This window comes from Rattus rattus, chromosome 17 (assembly GCF_011064425.1).
Source record: "Rattus rattus isolate New Zealand chromosome 17, Rrattus_CSIRO_v1, whole genome shotgun sequence".
NCBI classification, from domain to species: Eukaryota; Metazoa; Chordata; class Mammalia; order Rodentia; family Muridae; genus Rattus; species Rattus rattus.
In genome coordinates, this window is record NC_046170.1 from 25,370,707 (window position 1) to 25,392,374 (window position 21,668).

Consider the following 21,668-nt stretch of genomic DNA (forward strand, 5'->3'; position numbering starts at 1 on the left):
ACTTTAACACAACACACACACACACACACACACACACACACACACACTCTCACACACTTCCTCTGTGTAGCTCTGGCTATTTTGGAACTCTGTAGACTACGATGGCCTCGAACTCAGATTCACCTGCTTCTGTCTTCTTTCTCGTGCTGTGGTTAAAGATGTACTCCAACGGTTTGCTTCAATCTTCTTGATTGAAAGATTGTGTTGTTCACTGTGTGATTTCAGTTTGTAGATCCTGGCAACCCACGTTGTATGCAATTCTTTCAACACTCCCCAGCCTTGATGCCCTCCCTCAAATGAACCTAGGATTCTCTGGCTAGTTAGGCCACACTAGCCACATTGAAATCCTATGAAACTTTGTTTTTGTGATGTTTGTGCATGCTATGCAAGTGTTCTGCCTTTGAGCTATATTCCTAGTCATTCAGCAGCACCTCAGACCTTTTTTAATTCTCCAGAATGTTCTTCCTCACCCTCCCTCACAATAAAATTGTGCTAAATGTAGTAATGTAGTTAGAGTGCCAGCCTTAATAGAACTATGTTTTTAAATATATTAGGCTAAACTATGACATTTATTTTTTAGAGTTTTAATGTCAAGTTTGTGTTTCAGAAGTGCCATATTTTGTTTATTAAAAGAAGCTGCACAAGTTCCCAGTGGTAGCGAATACCGTACTTCAGAAGTAGAAGCAGGAAGATGGGAGTTCAAGGTTATCCTTAGCTTTGTATCAAGTATAAGGAAACCCTTTGCTACATGAGACTGCCTTAGCAGATTAAGTGTGGTTGGGATTTGTTTTTGTAGTATTGGGTTTGATCTCAGGGCCCTGGGTAAGCTAGGCAAGTGCTGTCTACCTCTGAGCTATTTCCTTAGCCCCTTTCTAGTTTTGAGGTAAAGTCTCATTAAGTTGTCTAGGTTGGCCTTGAAGTTACTATGTAGCCTCCCATTTTCAATCCTAATTCCCAAATACCTGGGATTACAAGCTTGAATCCAAACACATTTAAAGTTAGGACTGGGGGTTAGGGATTTAGCTCAGGTAGAGCACTTGCTCAGTGCCCGTCTAAGGCCCTGGTCTGGTCCCCAGCTCCGAAAAAAAAAAAAAAAAAAAAAAAAAGAAAGTTAGACTGGTCAGGAGTGAGTGGCTAAATTTAGTCTCCAATATTACTGGAACAAATAGCAAATATTAGCAAAGTACAATGATTCCTTTGGAAGTGTCATGAAATCTATTATTTTGTTATGATTTTTTAAGTGGGAAGGAAACAACTAAATATATAAGAAAAATAAATTGGGGTGAATTGGTTGATATAGTGTCATGTATCTTTAATCCCAGCTCTTGAAAGTCAGAGGCAGGCTGAGTTTAAGATCAATCTGCACTACTTAGATCCTGTCTCGAAACCAAAAAAATAAAAAAGGTTTTTAAGTTTTTGTTGTTGTTTTTATTTTGAGATAGTGTCTCACTGTATAACTCTGGCTAACCAGGAACTGACTGTGTAGAACAGGCTAGATTCCCTACTCAGATCCACCTGCTTCTGATCATGATTAAAGACATGAGCCACTCTGTCCAGTGGCCTTTGTGTGTGGAGTGCAGGCAGGGGTGTGTGTGTGTGTGTGTGTGTGTGTGTGTGTGTGTGTGTGTGTGTGTGTGTGTGTGACAACACCAGAAGTCCATTTTCCTTTTTGGAGCCCTGGTTGGTCTAGAACATATTATTCGGACTAGGTTGTTGCTGAACAGATCTTCCTGCCCTTGCCTTCCATGGGCTAAAATTGAAGTCTTGGGCCATTATCACACCTGACTTCTTGGAGACCCTAACCCCACATACTTTTCTTTCCTTTTTTTAAAAACAACCAAAAACCCAAAAAGCAAAACAACCCCTCCATAGCCCTGTTTGTCCTGGAACTATATAGACCAGGTTGGCCTCACACCACTTGATCTGTCTACTTCTGCCTCTTGAGTGTTGGGATTAAAACCCTGGGGTTTTACTTGGATTCTGAATTCAGGTCATTAGGCTTTCCTGGAAATAGATTCTACTGACAGAGTCATTTTGCCCAGCCCAAGGATTTAACTTACTTAAATCAATAATGTGACACAGTTACATGAATGTCTGCACACATAAGAAAATCCTGATTATTTAAGAGTAGTTGAAAAATTCTTAGGAGTTTCTCCAACCTTCTAAGAAAATTTAAGAGATACAAAAGTTAACTTTAAGATGTGTTCTAGAGAGTTTTAGGATTTTTAAAGAGGATATTCAGAACTAAAGGAACCCAACTGGGACTAATAAGTGGCTTGGGAGTTCCTTGGCAGAGTCTACATGTGGCTGACTAATGCTGTAGGGAGGAGTCTTGTGACAGAATCTTGAACAGTTGTACTTAACTGGCAGAAAGTTTCATTTGAGCCTTTTTTTTTCCTCTTAGGGATGCTGCTAGTGTTACAACCATCCCACATCATCATCTGCAAGGCATCCCCACTCTTCCCTCCCCCCCCCAAATGTAGGAACTCTGACTTGGTCATCTTTATATCCTATTTATATGTCTTGGCTCTAGATGGCTTCAAACTATTGATAAAAATAGATCCTTTAAATAACTTCAGAGTTTCCAGGTTTAGGAAGAACAATAGTTATAATGTTGCAGGGAGCTGCTCTCAAATATGTAGGTTTGTCATATCCCATTTATTTTCAAAAACACTTAAAGCCAAGCATGGTGGTACAAGCCTGTAATTTTAGTACTCAGGAGGCTGAGGCAGGAGGATCATGAGTTTGAGACCATCCTAGCCTATGTAATGATTCCTGTCTTAAATACTAAAACAAAACAACAAAAAGAACCCTTCTGAGATTGGAGAAATGGTCAGTAGTTAAGAACACTTTCTAACAGAAGCAGGGATCCAGTTTCTGTTCCATCTACATGGTGGTTGGCTCACAACTATCTCTTAATGCCTGTTTGGGGGATATTCACTATCCTGACTTCTGGCCTCCGTGTACTTATGTACATGTAGGCAAAACACTCATGCATAAAATAAAAACATCTCTTATTTTTATTTTTTAATCCTTTTAAAAAAAGCTAGTTATGAGACAGGTTGTGAAATGTCCTGGTTGGCCTAGAAATTCAAAGCCTTGGTCCTACCTTTGTCTCTCAAGTATTGAAATTAAAAACTTATATTACCCTACAGGTTTAGGGGGGAAATACCATACAGACTTTCTAGTCACTATCATCTGATCCTTCTGGCCAATATTTTTGTGTGTTTTTTTCAGTGGTTTAGTATTTGAATGTAAAGTTTGGAGCATTACATAGATTATTAGCATATACCTCAGGAGTGGTATTTTTCATATACTTGATCTTTATTCTGGAATAATAAGGTTTTTTTTCAGGGATGTAAATACTGTTCCCCTTGGTGATATGGACTTCAATATGAAATTTATTTATTTATTTTTTTTTTTTTCCGGAGCTGGGGACCGAACCCAGGGCCTTGCGCTTGCTAGGCAAGTGCTCTACCACTGAGCTAAATCCCCAACCCCGAAATTATTTTTTAAGACAAGAATAAGTTTATGTTAAACTATAGTCCCAACAAAAGAGCCATGCCATCTTTTTATCTTGAAGGGGTTTTGCTTGGTTGTTTTTTTTTTTTTTTTAATTTATTTTTATTTTATGTACATTGGTGTTTTGACTGCATGTATGTCTGTGTGAGGGTATCATATCCATTAGAACTGGAGTTACATTTTTGAGCTGACATGTGGGTGCTGGGAATTAAACCCAGGTCCTTTGGAAGAGCAGCCAGTGTTCTTAACTGCTAAGCCATCTCCTCAGTCCATTATCTTGAGTTTTAAAGGTATTATATCAGTTTTATTGAGCTAGTTAAATTATGAGATGGGTTTCTTGTTGTTGTTGTACCTTATATATCATTTTTAAAAATTCTTTGTTAAAAGAATTTTTTAAACTTTTTGGGTATGAAAATTTTTGCCTGATGTATTTATATATTCCACATGCATACTTGGTACCGATGAAGGTCAGAGGGGATCAGAGTCCCTGGAACTGGATTTACAGACAATTGTAATTATAAGCCACCATGTAGGTATTGGGACCTGAACCTGGGTCCTCTGCAAGAGTAGCGAGTGCTCTTTACTGCTGAGCCATTCCTCCAGCCCTCTTTTCCCTTTTTGTTGTTTTTTTAGATAGTCTCCAAACTCATAATTCCACTTCTGTCTTGCAAGTGCTGAGACTGTGAGTATATACCACCGTCTTTGAACAAATACTCTTAAAGAATATTTCACTTGGGGGATTCTGTCTCTCTGTCTGTCTCTGTCTGCCTGCCCCTTCCCACCCCCACCCTCCCACCCCCCACCCCCGGTCTTTCTTAAGAAGCCAGACAGTCGTGGAATTTGTTGTGTAGATGAGGCTGGCCTCAAATTTGGAGTGATCTTTCTGCCTTTGACTCTCGGGTCTGGAGAACTGGGATTAAAAGATATTGGGTCATTAGACCTGGCTCTCTCCCTCTCTCTCTCTTTTTAAGTAGAGATAGATTTCATTCCACCATTACTTGAAACATGGCAGCTTATTGGTAATTTAGGGAGGAAAAATAATGCATTCATTATTTCACTGAAACAAGTATTTGATTATTGTGTATCAAGGATTTTCAAAGTTCAGCCAGAGCTTCCTGTCTCATTTGTTAATAAGCTTACTAGTTTGTGGTGCAAACTAACTTCATCAGTAACACTACTCACTATTTATTGAAGATAAGGAAACAAACTGCTAAAAGATTGTTATTTCAACTATAGGAATTTTTGGTAGTTTTGAGTATATATGCCATGATTATAAGAGTACTGTTTTAACAATCACAAATCCTTTAAATCTAGATATTCCGTGAATGGCTGAAAAGTACATGAGTGTTGTATTGTTGGCATGACAGACATTCATAGAAGAGTTAGTCAGTATAGTAGCAGTTTATTGTTTGATGGTGGGCTTTTGTCATTTTTGAGAAAGGATCTTGGTTTGTAGCCCAGGTTGGCTTTGGACTGTTGGCAGTTCTCCTGCTTTGCTTCCCAGGTGCTGACATTGTAGGCCTTCATTACCACAACTAGCTAGTCTATTGGTTTTTTCCTCCCACTCATAGTAATCTTACAGTTTGCTCTTTTTTTTTTTTTTTTTTTTTGGTTTTTTTTTTCGGGGCTGGGGACCGAACCCAGGGCTTTGTGCTTCCTAGGCAAGCACTCTACCACTGAGCTAAATCCTGAACCCCCAGTTTGCTCTTTTTTTATGCTGTATGGTGTATTTATGTGAATTTGCTGTTTTCATTAAATGATTTTCTGTTTTTCTTTTAGAATGACCACAAATCTAGAACCAAAGAACACGATGCACTAGCAGGCAGACTTGAAGCTAGGGACCGGAGATCTGGGTTCTGTTGTCCTTCCTCAAACTGATTTTGCAGCCACGGAGAGGTAAATGCCTATTCCATTGTTTGCTCTTTAAAAAGAGACTAGCTGGGCCCAGTGGCACAGGCCTATGGTTCTCCCTTACATGGGAGAATCAGAAGTTGAAGCCACCCTTGGAAAAATACAGTTAGAAAATAGGCATGGTGGCCTATGTCTCTAATCCCTGCCAGCACTCAGGAACCTAAGTTTACTCTCCAGGACTCGTGGTGGGGTGGGGAGGGGAGGGGAAGAGTATGATGTAATGTCACCTCGTAGGTGTAGAGAATTTTCTGGATAGTTTCGAGCATAGGAGATGTAGCACATTGGATAATTCAGAGTATACAAGAACAGTCTCTATATTATGAGATTGTGGGTATGAAACTGTTAGTACCATATACTAGTTGGTTGACAAAGCAGATATGATGTCTTTCTGTAGAAACCTTTTGGGTTCTATGTTTTGACCTTTGGGGGGTTGGACAATGTAAAATGGTGAATGACAGTTTATAGTTTTATAATTTTATAATACGACTTTTTTTTCTTGGAATACCTAGTATCTGGGCTAAAAATTTTTCTTTCTTAATCGAAGTTAGTCTAACTAGCCCATGTTTCCTTTATGTTATATTATGATAGTCATCAATGATTGCCAACCTGTACTCTTTGCTGTTAGATAATGTATCATATATCATATCTCAAGGATCTTCTCCATTGAGGATCTGTTCTGCTTTGAGATTTAACTAACTAAGTAGGATCTGATATAAGATTACCTCTTTTCATGCTAACAAAAGCACGTCTTTTTTTAACCCTTGGGATTACACAAATAATTATATTTCTGTAAAAGAAAAAGGAATTTAGACTTTGAAGTTCATTTAAAAAAAACACATTTGTTTGTTGTGTATCAGTGGGGGCATGCTGCATGTGTGGAGCATAGAGAACAAGTTTGGGAATCATTCTCTCTCACTATATGTTTTTCAGGAATTGAGTTCAGGTCATCAAGCTTGGTGGCAAAGTGCCTTTACCCACTGTGCCATCTCACCCACAGTAGAGATGGAAACTTCAAATGCTAATATGTATGTCACAAGTCTATTTAAGTGGTTACTAGAACTTTTTTTTTCCCTTTTGTCGTTTTGCTTTTTGGTTTTTCAAGTTTAAGACAGAGTTTCTTGGTGTTTAACACTTGCTGTCCTGGAACTCACTTTGTAGCCCAGTCTGGCTTTGTGGCTTCGAACTAAGAGATCCACCTGCTTCCGCCTACTGGTTGCTGGGATTAAAGGCGTGCGCCGCTGCCACATGGCTAGAGTTTTTCTTATAAACTTTGTCTAGAACAGAGAGAAGGGACTAGGAATGAAAGCTCTGTCCTGCAAGCCTGTTTTACACATAAGAAGAGCAAGGTTTGTATAGCAGTGTTCTTCATAAATTACACCCTGTGGGTTTTTATAGGAGTGCTGGTACTGATCCCTTGCTCACAAGCTACTGAAGGGAACAACAGTGACTTGAGAACTGCTGAGAAATCGTGAACTTTACTAATTTGGAGAATGGAATAGGAACGTGCTGCTCATTTTTAAGTGTTATTAGTTGACCTACTTGTATTTGGTCCCTATTTTTCAAATTTGGATATGAATGCCTTCAGGGTACGAGGTGTTACAATTTCACAGCACTTGAAGCCAAGCATAAAATTGACCATTTTCCTTATTTAGGGTGTAGTGACTTAAATGATTTAGCTAGAAGTAACTTTTAAAAATTGTTACATTTGCTAGGTGTAGTGGTACATACATACCTTTAATCCTAGAGCTGGGAAGACAGAGGGAGGCAGATCTCTGAGTTTTAGGCCAGCCAAGGCTGCTTAGTGAGACCTTGGTCGAAAACAAAACAAAAAAAAAATTTATTTAAATAAATCACCATATTTGAAGCAGAATGCAATATTGTCTTGAAAAGTAAGGTCTTTCTTCAACAAAATGATGTCTGAATGCCTAGAATGGAAAGTGTTATTTATGGGCATCATGGTGGAGACATTTCAGAGAAGTGATGTTTTTGTTGCTAATGCTTGGTGGCTGGCTTGTTGAGACAGCTCTGACTGTCAGATAGCCTAGACTTTGAGGCCGAAATGAGTGATAATTCTGTTCCAGCCTCCCATGTGCTAGAATTCCAGGCATATATCACCAGGCCTGGCTCGTGTGTGTGTGTGTGTGTGTGTGTGTGTGTGTGTGTACACGTGTACGTGTACACATACATGTTTGTTATGTTTGTTGTGTTCTTTTGCTTATTGGAGGTCAGAGGACAACTTGGAGGAGTCAGTTCTCTCCACCAGGTAAATTCTAGGGACCAAATGCAGACCATCAGATTTGGTTGCAAGTGCTTTTACCCCCTGAGCCATCTTATCAGGCCCAGCATACTCCTTTAATTAACAGTTTATACTGAATTTTGAGGGTCGAGGATATATAGCATAGTGTTAGAAACCTTTCCTGTTACTGTAAAGCAGGTTCAGTTACCAGTGCTGGGGGGAAGTGTCATGGAGCTGGAGAGATAGATGTCTTAGTGCTTGCTGCTCTTGGCAGAGGACCAGGATTAGATTCCTCGCACTCAGCTATAACTCCAATTCTAACATCATTTTTGTATACACATTCTTTGATTTAGCTGGCTAGATCCTTGGATTTTCATTTTTATGTGTTATATTCTCCATAGATATATATACCATTGACTGCTACTTTTAGGGTCAAGGTTCACTAATTGGGTGTCCATTGTTAGTCTCTGTACAGTACAAAGAAACTGGTGCTCCTAAACAGAACACTGTATTTCTAAGAAGTGTCCTGTTTGACAAGTTGTTTTAGAAACCTAATATTTCTTTGTTATTTAAATTTCAATGAGTAGTATGTGATATATATGTAATTTTGCTTTTCAGATTTTTTTCTGTTAAATATTTCTTTTATTATCCATATTGTATTCTATGATACTATTATATTCACTGAGAATGTTGGGAGTTGTTCCCAACTAGTCTTAATCTGTGTTAAGAGCATTATGTTGCTATTTATTCTTACCATTATGCTATGTGGTATAGACATTTGTTGTTGAATATAAGCTGTGAGATTTCTGACTTAAAGTTAACCTTATAGGACCTCTCCCCACCCCCTACCTCCAGCTAAATAGAAATGGGGGTGGTTCTATCAAGTAGTGTTTGTGTGGTAGTATAGGTTAGTGACATACCGAGATGCCTCACAACCCTGAAGCTTGTTCTTCCCTCCTAAGAAAGTTATCTTTCAGTATGTCGCTGGTGCCCAAGGATAGAGGTGAAACTTGAAGCCTTCTTCTGTGAGATATAACTAATTCGAGATGACTTTGTAGGTTTTTTGTCTTTTTGAGACAGGGTCTCTCTGTGTAATCCTTGAACTCTGAGATCCTCCTGCCTCTGCCTCCTTATGCTAGAATTAAAGTCATGCACCACCACACCTAGCAGCTTTGCAGATTTTTATCTAAAAATATACAAGCCAGATATTATAGCTCATACTTGCATTCCTAGCACTCCAGAGATGGAGGACTCCATCAGTGAGTTTGAGGCCAGTGTTAAGTCTTGTCTGAAAAGTGGGGGGAACATGGGGTTGGGGATTTAGCTCAGTGGTAGAGCACTTGCCTAGCATGCGCAAGGCCCTGGGTTCGGTCCCCAGCTCCGAAAAAAAGAAAAAAAAAGTGGGGGGAATATCACATTAGAAAAATAGAAACCTATATTTAAAGTATTATATTTTAGGCCAGTAACTTTGAAACTGTGGAACATAAATTCTATATGAGATATGATTATAGTCTGAAATCACTTGTCTTCTCCCCAAGTGCTTAAATTATAAACAGGATCTGTTGTCATACCTGGTGACCAGGGAACCTTATGAAATAAGGTTTTATCTATCCTCTGTCTTCTGAATCAGAATCTCTGAGATCTATGTATTTTTTAAGTTCATCAGGTGATTCTGATATTTTTTTAAAAAAGCTTTAAGAACCACTGCCCCTGGCTGCATCCCTCCCCCCCTAAAATAGGTATAGGTTATCTGTTAGCTCTGTATAAACCCTAGATTGTGTGTTTTTGTGTGTGTGTGTGTGTGTGTGTGTGTTTCGTTCCTTTTTTTGTAATTATTAGTGATAAGCTTACCACAATTTCAGCTTTTTTTAGTGTTCTAACTGACAAAAGCTTGTAGGACTGTTCAGAGATAATGCGTCTGAACTGCTGCTTAGGGATAAAGGAGGCTCTGGTCACTCTTGGGAAAATAAGGAAAGGGAAGGTATCAGGTTGCTTTACTCTAGAGTTGGGTTGTAGAGAAGTTGCTTGGGACCCAGCCTTCCATTAATACTGTTGACACTAATGAGCTCTAAAACCAGATCACAATTATACATTTGAGGCTTTTGGGTTTTGTGGTACTGGGGAATGAACCAGGGGACTAGCACATGCTTTATTTACAATCTAGGTGTCTGTTAAGCACTTGATTAGGGCCCTAGGTTCAGTCTCCAGAACCACTACCAATATGAGGTTGAGGGTAGAACATTATGGGGCTGAAGAGAAGGCTCAGCAGTTGAAAGCACTTGTGGAAAATGGGATTTCTGTTTCTAGTATTCACAGAGCAGCTTACAAATGCAGGTAAATGCAGTTCTAAGAGATCTGATGCCTTCTTCTGGCCTCCCTGGCCTCTAGGCACACGACGTGCACATACATATGTGCAGGCAAAATGTTCATACATACCAGATAAGTCTTGTGTGAGAGACATTATATAGCTTTAGTCATTCTCTTATTGAAGTTCTTTTTTTTGGTTTTGTTTTTGAGACCAGGTCACACCATGTCGCCCTGGCTGTCCTGTAACTTACTGTAGACTAGACTCACAGAGATCTATTACTTCTGCCTCCAAGTGCTGGGAGGCATGGGCCACTATGCTTGGCTCTTGAAATTCTTTTTTTATCCACACAAGTTGCCTTCTTTGCCAAAGTGGTAGGAAGTACCTTAACCCATCTTATATTTTTGGTTGTGAGCTTAGCCTTTAATGGCTGAGCCATCTCTCCAGCCACGTTACCTCTCTTCACAGCACTCATCCTATTATTTAGCTGCTTTTTTTTTTTTTTTTTTTTCTTTGCCTGTCTTGCTGTCAGGTGAGGAGACTAAGAACTAAGTCCTGTGTAGAAAGCTTGTATGAACAGTGTTACCAGTTGGATGATGCCACTACTGTTTGTGCTCTCTCTGCTTCACTTGCAACCTTTGTCCCACTTCTTTCAACTTGCTAAGGAGCTACTAATCTTTTTTTTAAAGCATCTGGTATCTTTTTGATTAAAAGGTGTTGGGGTGAGGTGGATGTGGATGTGTGAGTGTGTGGGGTGTGTGGATGTGCTTATGAGTATAAATACATTCGGAGGTCAGAACTGTTGGACCTGGAGCTAGAGTTTCAGGCGGTTGTACATACTGCTTTGAGTGCTAAGAACTAAACTTGGGTCCTCTGAAAAAGCAGTATATGCTCTTAACCATTGAACTATCTCTCATAACACCTCTTGCAGTTTCTTTAGACAGAGTCTCACATAGTCTAGGCTGACATCAAAATCACTGTGTGACCAGATTGGCTCCCTCCAAAGCCAGAATTTGTAATTCTTGAACTCAAACTTTACATTCCCTGCCTCCTGGGATTAAAGGCTTGTGACACCTGGCTAGTCTTTTTTTTTTTTTTTTTTTTTTTTTTTTTTCCCCCCTTTTTCTTTTTTTTTTTAACATATGTTTGTCTGTCTGGCCTGATATCACACACTTGTTTTTTTTTTTTTTTTTTTTTTTTGGTTTTTTTTTTTTCGAGCTGGGGACCGAACAGGGCCTTGCGCTTCCTAGGCAAGCTCTACCACTGAGCTAAATCCCCAACCCCTATCACACTTGTAATCCTAACCCAGGTAGCCTTTTTAAAAAACATATTCATGTATGTAATCATAAGCTTATGTGATGGCACCCACTTGTAATCCTAACACTCTTTGGAGGCTGAGGAAGATTCACAAGTAGTCTGGCCATAATAAAATATGTCTTAAAAAAGGAAGGGAAGGAAGGAAGAAAAGAAAAATTGCCAGGCATGGAGGCAGAGAGCAGCCTGGTATACAGATGGGAGTTCCAGGACGACACAGAGAAACCTGGTCTGGCACAGATTTATGCACAGACATACACACATACAGTTAAGGTCTTTTGTAGAGAAACACTTGGAAGCTGGAGTTGGTAGTGCACACTTTTAATTTCAGCACTCAGGAGGCAGAGGCAGGTGGATCTGTGTGAGTTTGAGGCCAGCCTGATGTACAGGATGAGTTTTAGGACAGCCAAAGATAAACAGAGAAGCACTGTCTTAAAAACAAAACAAAAAATCTGGAAACTAAACTGAGTTACACAAGCTTGTGAGGAGGCAAGGGGCAGGAAAGATTCTGAAAGTCTCAAGACTAGCCTGATTTACATAGTGAGTTGCAATTAAAGAGTCTGCCTTAAATGTTGATATCTATGGTTCATACTGACTTTTGTCAGGTGACCTTCATGTTAGACTTTCATAATTGTTGCTTTAAATTTTTTTTTTTAAAGTCAGTAAAATCATGGAGCTACTATTCTCTCCTTTTCTTTCCTTTTTTTGAAATAGGTTCTCTTGTAGCCTCAGGCTGGCCTTGAGCTCCAATCTTTCTGCCTGTCTTCTGAGTGCTGAGGTTGTAGGCACTTAGCATGATTTATGTGGTGCTGGGATTCAAACCCAGTGTTTAATATATATCAGATCCAAGTACTCTACTAATTGAACTACTTGAAGGCTCCTTCGTCATTTTGAGATAGGGTCTTACTGGGCAGCTCCATTTGGCTTGGGATATGCTATATAGACCAGCTGGCTTCAGACTCATTCACATAACTCTGGAATTAAAGGTGTATGCCATCTAACCCAGGGCTACTTTGTTGTTGTTGTTGTTGTTGTTCTGCATAGTATATATAGTATGCCTGGTTTGCTACTGTAGGTTTATAATCTGAGCTACTTGAGAGGCTAAGGCAGAAGGAGCTTAAGTCAGTCAACAGGAGTCAATTTTATAAACAAAACCACAACTTTTTGTTTATCGGTCTACCTGGTTTTGGTGACAAGTAATTGCTAAGTACCCTACCTTGTTTCCTAGATCTGTGAAGATTGTCTTGTTAACCATTCTGTCCATGCTACGCAGGCACTTTGTCGGAGGGCACGCTATATTCCCAGTTCATATTTGTTCATGTAGGATTTTTTTTTTTTTTAGTCTTCACAGTGTAAATTTATACTGAAAATTAATTTCTTATATAACTATCAAGCAGATATAATATATGCTTACATATAGGACTTTTGAGCTAGAGTTTCGTATAGTTCAGGTTGGTTTCCAGCTTTGTAGCCTGTGATAGTCTAGGACTCCAGTGTTTGCATCACCACACAGGCCTTATTTGCTGTTTTGAGTCAAGGTCTCACTACATAACTACATATCCCTGGCTGGTCTGGAACACACTGTGTAGATCAGGATGACCTCAAAATTTTCAGCAATAATCTTTTCTCTGCCTTTCATGTGCAACTGTAGGCGTCTACCATAAAACCCATATTTTTGTTTTTTCTCAGCATCTCTATGTGTATTGATCCAATGCCTGTTTCTGGAGCACTGGGATTGAAGGAATATGCCACCACATCCAGCCAAACCCAGTTTTATCTTACTGTCAGTAACAGATTGTTGAAAATAAAACTTTCTCCCAATGACTAAGTGGTGCAATGATGAATATGAAGTGTTTATTTGATAGTTTCCTCTAGGAATAATTTAATATACTTAACTATATTATTTTATATACTACATTATAAAATGTATATAGTACAAAAATAATGTGTGGGCATGAGATTGCAGATTTGATGGTGCTAGCTTGATGTGCTTAGGAAATCTAAGACCAAGGGCCAGATAGTGAGTCTTTGTCTCTAAAAATGGGAGGGAGGAAGGAAAATGACACTACAATGAGGAAAATAAATTCATATTGTTAGGTTTTCACTTAACATATAATCAGTGTTTTGTGTTCCTATCTTCCCTTGTACAAAAGCCATTTATATTTCATTTGACAGTGACACTAATATGTGGGTCTGCTGTTTACCTAATATTGGTTTATATCCATTGCTTTAGAGAATACAGAAGCAAAATGTAATTCCTGTCTTTAAAAACTAGTTTGTTGAAGGGAGATGCAGACATAGCGTATCATGTTACAGTTAAAGCAAAAACAAAGTTAGTCTGCTCTGGACAAGGTTGAAAAGATTTGTATGTAGGAGATGTTTTGAGCTAGGAGAGAGCAAGGCAGCAGACCCTGATGTAAAGATGCCTAGCAGGGAATACTCAAAGATGAGGTTAGATGAATAGCAGGGATGGGAACAAACTGTACAGAGCTGGGAGCTCAGCCAGAGAGTCTGAACTTGATTCAGTAAGCATCAACCATTATGAATGTTTTTTTATTACATGTGCATTTGATAGATACAATCTTACTGTATAACCCAATCTGGCTTCAAATTCAAGATCCTGTCTCAGCCCCTTGAGTATCTTCAGGTTCAGCCCCTGAGTATAGGCTGAATCACCATACTCAGCTTTGTCTTTTAAAAGATGAGAGCGGGGTTGGGGATTTAGCTCGAGTGGTAGGCGCTTGCCTAGGAAGCATAAGGCCCTGGTTCAGTCCCCAGCTCCGAAAAAAAAAGAACCAAAAAAAAAAAAAAAAAAAAAAAAAGATGAGAGCCCTGTGTTGTCCAGGCCACCTCCAAACTCTTGAACTCTAGTGACCCTCTTGCCTCAGTCTGAAGGATTGTGCTCAGCTATCTTCCTTCCTTCATCATGAATTTTTTTTTTTTTTTGATGTAATAAGCAAAGGCGAGGTTTATTACGGAGATCTATTACGGGATCTCCGGGCCGACACGTATCCCACGCAGGAGACAGAGGTGTCGACCCATCATGAATATTTTTAGGAAGATGCAGTGTATTTCTAACACAATCTACAAGCTAGAAAAACCAAACACAAAAGTTATTGTTTTATGTGTCACATTCTTGTACATATATGAACCTATGTGTGCAGGTGCTTGTAGAGGTCAGGGGTCAATGTTGAATGTTTTTTTCAGTTTGTCATTTATTTTTTGAGCCAGGATCTCACTGAACTTTAAGCTCACCAGTTTAAGTATGTTCACCGGCCTGCTGGACTTAGAGATAATAGGTCCACACTTCCACCCAGCTTTTTTAGATAGGTTCTGTGAATTAGACTTGTGCTCTCACACTTGTGTGACCAACATTTTACTTACTAAGCTATTTCTCAAACCTGTTTTATTATTTTGTTTTTGTGGTACTAGAGACCAAGCCCAGGGCATAAAACATACTAGGATCCCAACTACACCTCCCAGTTTGATTTCTTACAAAAACAAAACTTTTTTTCTGATATATGTATGTACCTGAGTATATGTGTATATGAATACCATGTCAGTCATGTTCCTTTAAAGAACTCTTAATCCCCCATTTCAGTATTTGATCAGTCACTAACTCTTATAGAAATTTGGAAAATTATCCAAAAAAGTCATTTTCATGGGGGACTTTAAGATTTTTTATTAGAATTTTAGGCAGTTAAGGCACAAGCTGAGGGTGGTAGGACCCATATTTAACCTAGTGTGTGAGGGGCAGAGGCAGGATCTACAAAGCAAGTTTCAGGACAGCCAGAGTTATATAGAGAAAACTTGTCTCAATACAAACAAAAAAGGGATGCCAAAGCTACTGTTCACCAAATTACTAAAATGCTTTGTCATCTTGGATGGTGGCCTTTAAGGTCCCAGAAACCTGCTATCATACAGTGGTTCTCTTATTAATCTTTACAGAAATCTGTGGAGTAGATACCATTATTTATTTTTTGGAAAATTATCCAAAAAAGGATATGGAAACTGAGGCAAAGAAGATAGTATCTTATACTCTAGGCCTTGCTTAAAGTTGTTTGTGTATGTATGTGTGAGTGCACATTTACAGTGGCATGGGCATGTTAGCAGATAACTTGGCAGGAACTGGTTATCTCTACTTAGGGAGTCTAGTGTTCAATTCAGGTTGTCATGTCTGCTGGCCAGAGCAAAGCTATCTCACTAGCTGTGTTGGTTTGTATTTGCTCAGCCCAGGCAGGATTAGAAGGTCTGGCCTTCTTGAAGTAGGTGTGTCACTGTTCGCATGGGTTTAAGACCCTTACCCTAGCTACCTGGAAGTCAGTCTTCCACTACCAGCCTTCAGATGAAGATGTAGAACTCTCAGCTCCTCCTGCACCATGCCTGCCTGGATGCTGCCATGTCCCTGCCTTGATGATACTGGACTGAACCTTGAACTTATAAGCTAGCCCCAATTAAATGATGTCCTTATAAGAGTTGTGTGTTTCACACACATTAAAATAATAATAAAAAAACAACACAATATTTTTCCTCTATTAGTGATTAATTAATCTGATCTCTTTGCTCTTTTGTTTTTTGAGACAGTGTTTCTCTGTGTATCCCTGTCTGTCTTGGAGTTCTCTCTGCAGATCAGGCTGGCCTCTAATTAAGAAATTCACCTGCCTCTGCCTCCCAAATGCTGGGATTAAAGGCATGTACCCTCCCTCCCAGCACATGCCTTTTACTCTATATCAGAAGTTCATGACCACCTATTAAGGGAACCTTTATCAAAGATACTTGGGCAATTTGCATCAGTTTTGAAAATGTGCAACCCTCAGCTAATAGTGGCATTTCACTAGAGCATGCTTTTCTTTATTCATGTTATCAGTTACTAGTTTCACTGCAGTATGACAAACTGTTGGACATCTATAGTCAGTGCTGCCACACCACTATTAATGAGGTTCCAAATATTTTTTTCTATAGCTCCCATTTGTTTGAGGGTTTTGTTTGATTTCATGTACAGGATGGGACCCAGAGCCTCAGGCATGATGCTAAGCAAGCCTTCTGCCACTGAGCTATGCCCTTTGCTTTTACAATCATTGGGGGTGGGGGGTTGTTGTTTTGGTTGGTTGGGGTTTTTTTCAGGGATGGGGATGTCTGGTAGAACCTATGGTGTCTTTGAACTCCTGGTCCTTTGCCTGTACCTCTGGAAGGAGTATTGACTTGAGCAAACTGTTGGAGGTTTTCCCAGTAATATATTTGTATTCTTTACCCAGCTTTTTTTTTTTTTGGCCATTATAGTTCTACTTGACATAAAAATGTTAGTGCTCCTTTGTTTTTATGTAACAAGATTAATATATTGTTATAGGTGTTACAAATACTTTTTATTTTTTATTTTTTGGACAAGATCTATAGTCCAAGCTTCCTTCAAACTCCCTGTACAGTAGATGAAGGTGACCTGGTGTTTCAGATTGTCCTGCCTCCATCTTTGGAGTGCTAGGATTGAAGGTACTTGACTTCATTCCCAGTTTATATAGTGCTGAGAATTGAACATAGGGCTTTGTGCATGCTAGGCAACTATACTCTACCAACTGAGCTATATATCCCTGATAGTCTTTGATTATTTTGTTTAAGGTGATAATCTCTATTTTCTGTATCCTTGAACCCCTATTTCCCTTTAGGTTTTTTAGTGTTTCTCTATAACAGAGCCTTGGCTCTCTTGGGCTTTGTAGACCAAGCTGGCCTGGAACTCATATCAAACTGCCTGCCCCTACCTCCCTGGTGCTGGAATTAAAGATGTGTACCACCAACATGACCTTGTTTTCTAAGTATGTATTATATAGCCTTTGTCCTCCGATTTAAAAGCTGTTCATCTGTGTCTTTTTTTTTTTTTTCCTTTTCTGATGCTAGAGTTGGAACTTGGTGCTTTGAGTATGTGTAGTATATACTGTTTTATCTTATAGATTTGGCTCTTACTTAGCTCAGGGTGCCCTTGAATTCTCTGTAGCTCAGGAAGTACACCCTCAGATTCCTAATATTCTGCCTTAAGGCTAAAGTAAAGATTTCTGAGATTTTATTGCATTTGTCACCAACTCCTAGCTCTGAGTTGACTTTGAAATAGGTATTTCAGTTTTTTTTAGTTCATACTATTGTTTGTTTCTTTTTCTTTTCCTGGGACAGGGTATGTCGTGTATGTGCATGCATGTTGGGCCAAGGGGTATGTGTGTATAGATCTGGATGTCATGGACCAGACTGGGCAGAGCTCAGACTCACCTGCTTCTACCTCCTGAGTGCTGGGATCAAAAGGTGTACACCACCACCAGCTGGCTGTTTCTTGAGACAGGTCTTATTGTCTGGGCTGGCCTTGAATCAATATTGGCAAGAGTCATCATACCCAGCTTGAGGTCTCCTCCTCCTCCTCCTCCTCCTCCTCCACCTCCTCCTCCTCCTCCTCCTCTCCTCCTCCTCCTCCTCCTGATAAGTTTGTTGTAAATGATTTAAATTTCTGCATACCTTTTCTCTAACTTCTGTTTATCAAATATATATATATATATACATACAATTTTAAATTTATATTTTAGTTTGTTACATAAAGAATTTGGGGATATGTATATAGAAAATACAAACAGCAAATGTATTAATATGTTTAAAAGTAAAAAAAATACAAATTAGAAAGTAGGGTTTTATTACTGTGAGTAGATACAACTCTTATTATCTAGGAGAATATTTAATTGGGACTGACTGACAGGTTCAGAGGTTTAGTACATTGTCATGGTAGGGAGCATGGTAGCATGCAGGCAAACATGGTGGTGGAGGAGTAGCTGAGAGTTACACATCTGGATTGGCAGGCAGAAAGAAGATACTGGGCCTGACTTGAACTTCTGAACTCTCAAAGCCCTGTGACATACTTTGTCCAACAAGGCCACAACTACTCCTATAATGCCATTCCCTATGAGTCTTTGGGAGCCATTTTCGTTCAAATACCACATATTAACAAATTGATCAAAATGTAACCAATTTTAAAAAAAAAACATAACAAGGTTTATTATATAGCTTATAAAATAAAAGAAGAGGTTAAAAAAAAGAGTGTACTTGCCTTGGCTGGTTGGTTAAGAGCACTTACAGTGACCTGGGTTTGATTTCTAGCACTTGCAAGGTGGCTCACAGTTGTAATTGTAGTTCCAGGAGATCACTCTCTGTCTTCTGTCAGCACATGGCGCACAGACATGCACCCAGGCAAAATACCCATATATAGAAAATAAAAATACTTTAAGGCAAAAGAAAAAAAATAAACTTTTTTGAATAGGAGTTTTTCTATATAAGCATTCTACTCATTGCAAATAAAATTTCATCCATGTTTCCTTTGGTATAAGCCAAGGGCACGGTGCCAAAATCCTCAGTGAAAGCAGTTTTGTGGGGGATAGGACTATGTGGCCTATGTATGTCCAGCTTTTAGATGGTCTGGCTTAAGTCTGGGATAAAGCCTGGGGTAGAATATTAAATTCCACAGGAAGATCAAGTCAGATAAGGACAGAAAAGTCCCTTTTGGATTTACCCATTGACAGTCATTGTTTGTCTCAGAGCCATTCAGTAGAATTCTAAGCAATAAAAACCAAATTGCTGAACTAAGAGGTGGAAGAGAAGGATTAGAAACAGCAGATGTGGAGTTAGGCATACAGAAAGTACCTGACAAAGACTATACAGTGAAATGAGGTTGAAGATGAGATATTTGGACAGCATAGAGATTTCTTTATTTCTTTTTTTTTTTTTTTTTCATTTTTCTTTTTGCCAAGAGAAAGATAAAGGCGATTGATCTAGTAGACTGCCTGAGGGATCTATAGTTAGGTTATGACATAAGAGCATGATATTTCAGGTGTCTTCTGTTAGAGTTATGTCCTTGCATCCACTCTCTCAAAGGTCAGAAAAATAATTGAACCAGTTTTCCTTCTAACCCTTCACCCCCAAGTGTCTAAAATCTCACTTGCTCAATCCAAATGAAGTTCCTCCTTCCTCTTCTGTCTAGAAGTTGATGGAATGATGGTTTATTTGCTAATTTTTTTTTCCTTAAAAATTGTTTGAGCTGGATGTGGTGGCACATGTCTTTAATCCTAGTGCTCTGGATGCAGAGACAGACAAATCTCTGCTACAGAGTTCCAGGACACCTAGGGCTATTACATAGAGAAACCCTGTCTCAAAACTTGTTTTATTTTCAAACAGGTCCTATGCAGCTCGGTATGATGATATGACCTTAATTTTTTTTAAGCTATATTATACTGGGATTACGCTGTATACCATGATACTTTTCATGGTTACTGGGGATCAAACCCATGGTTTTGTTTGCCTGGGCAAGAACTTTACTGGCCAAGCCATATCAGTAACCCCTCTTTTTATTTCATTTTTCCACCATGATGATAGAAGATACAAGAATCTGGACTGAGAATACCATTGTGATAGGGATTATTATGGAATCGTAGAGGGGCAGAGAGCCTCTCATAGGTACAAGGCCCTGGATTCTATTCCAAGCACTGCCACAAAAGAAAAACAAAACCCTAATTGCCAAAGAAACAATGTTAATCATTTTATAGTGATACTGCAACCCCCAGAGTAGAACTGTTTAACCAAATAATTTTTCCCTTATGTTGAAGGCAACAGTCTGCCTTTCTTTCTTTACCCAGTGCCTTTGAATTGAGAAAGTAATATATGTGTGTGTGTGCATGCGCGTGCGTGTGCGCATATACACACACACACACACATATATATATATATATAGAGAGAGAGAGAGAGGGAAGAGAGAAGAGAGAGAGAGAAGAGAGAAGAAAGTGGCCTTTAGGCTCTGAAACAGATCGCTCTCAGAGACGCAGGGAAAAGACCCATGACAAGGAGCAGCTACAGAAAGAAAGAAGATAAATGTCCTAGGCCCCCTTTTTACTAGTATCATTCCACAAAAGAGGTTTAGTAACACCAATGAAAGGTGTGGTGGGAGAGAAGAGAGATTTAAGCAATCAAGATGAAAGCAGGAGTCAAGAAAGGGAGGAGATGGATTAGAACTGTTAAAAGGGACAGGGCAGCTAGGAGAGTATTCCCTCCAGGGAGTAAAGGAAAGAAGCCAGGGACTGTTGGGCTAGCTATTGATTCAGAGGAGGGATTCACTTCTGGAGAAAGCTAGAGGAAGGAATATGCTGCTCAAAGAGATGCACTGAGATTTCTAAGCAGAGGTAGGTTGCTTTTTCCTTTTATGTGATATTTCTCTAGAAGCTGTTGTTCATGGACTGTAAATCATGTGTTCTTTTCATTGAGTACTGTCGGCTCAACTCCTTGGTACACAATTGTTTTTAATTTGTGTTCGTTTATATTTTTTTCTACGTGGTATAATTCTGTTACTTTTATATAGGATTTTATGTAGTATTTAAGGGTTGTTTTTTTGGTTTTTGGTGTTTTTTTTTTTCCTTTCTTTCTTTTTTTCGGAGCTGGGGACCAAACCCAGGGCCTTGCGCTTGCTAGACAAGCGCTCTACCACTGAGCTAAATCCCCAACCCCTTTAATGTTTTAAGTTTTCAGATTTACAGTAGGGACTTTTTTTTTTTCTAGGTTCAAATTATGTGCTACAAAACCCTTAAAAAAGGTGTTACAGAAAAAAGTTTTTCCTTGACTGTTGATTTGATTTGTTTATAAAGAAACAGGGTATCATATAGCCCAGGCAAGCCTCAGCTCACAGTAAAGAAGGCTTACCATTAGTTCTGATGTTCTCTCTTCACCTACTGTGTGTGCTACTATGCCGACTCCTCCTTCCTTTTTTTATGGGTTATTTATTTAAATAGTCCAGATAATGTAGTGATTCTCTGGCAGGGCTACCATTAAATAATTACTGTGAATAAGAATTAGTATCTTTTTTTTTTTTTTTTTTAAGGAGCTGGGGACCAAACTCAGGGCCTTGCACTTGCTAGGCAAGCGCTCTACCACTGAGCTAAATCCCCAACCCCATTAGTATCTTTTCTAATGGTGTCTGTAACGTAAAAAGGGCCTTTTCTCTGTTCCCTAACTTCAACTATTTGTATTATCTCTCTTGTTTGCTGTGATACTAACTTTGGAGGTTGTATGATCTGGAAAACTCTTTAAAAATAGTCATAGCTGGTGAGGACATGGTGACACACTCACCTTTAATCCTAGCACTCAGGAAAGGAGGCAGAGGCTGGTGGTTCTCTATGAGCTCCAGAACTACACGGTGACAATTCCAGTCTGGAAACTGAGGCAGAATTAGGCTGGCCTGACTACCAGGTAACACCTGTCTGGAATAAAGAAGGAAAGAAGAGTGGAAGCTTAGTGTTAAGTGGCAGGTCCTGATTGTTGGGTGGGGTGAGCCCAAAGTTCTGCGTTTCAAACAAATGTCAGAATTGTCCCAGT

At 39.2% G+C, this 21,668-nt stretch overlaps 1 protein-coding gene across 4 annotated transcripts in view; it reads left to right on the forward strand.

The window, feature by feature from the left end:
* Window positions 1-21,668, forward strand: part of Ctcf (CCCTC-binding factor) — a 48,336-nt gene that overhangs the window by 1,850 nt on the left and 24,818 nt on the right. For all 4 annotated transcript variants that reach the window (XM_032887940.1, XM_032887941.1, XM_032887938.1 and 1 more), the window contains exon 2: window positions 5,302-5,418. The gene's annotated coding sequence lies outside the window, so the exon portion shown is untranslated. The remainder of the gene's footprint in view (window positions 1-5,301; window positions 5,419-21,668) is intronic.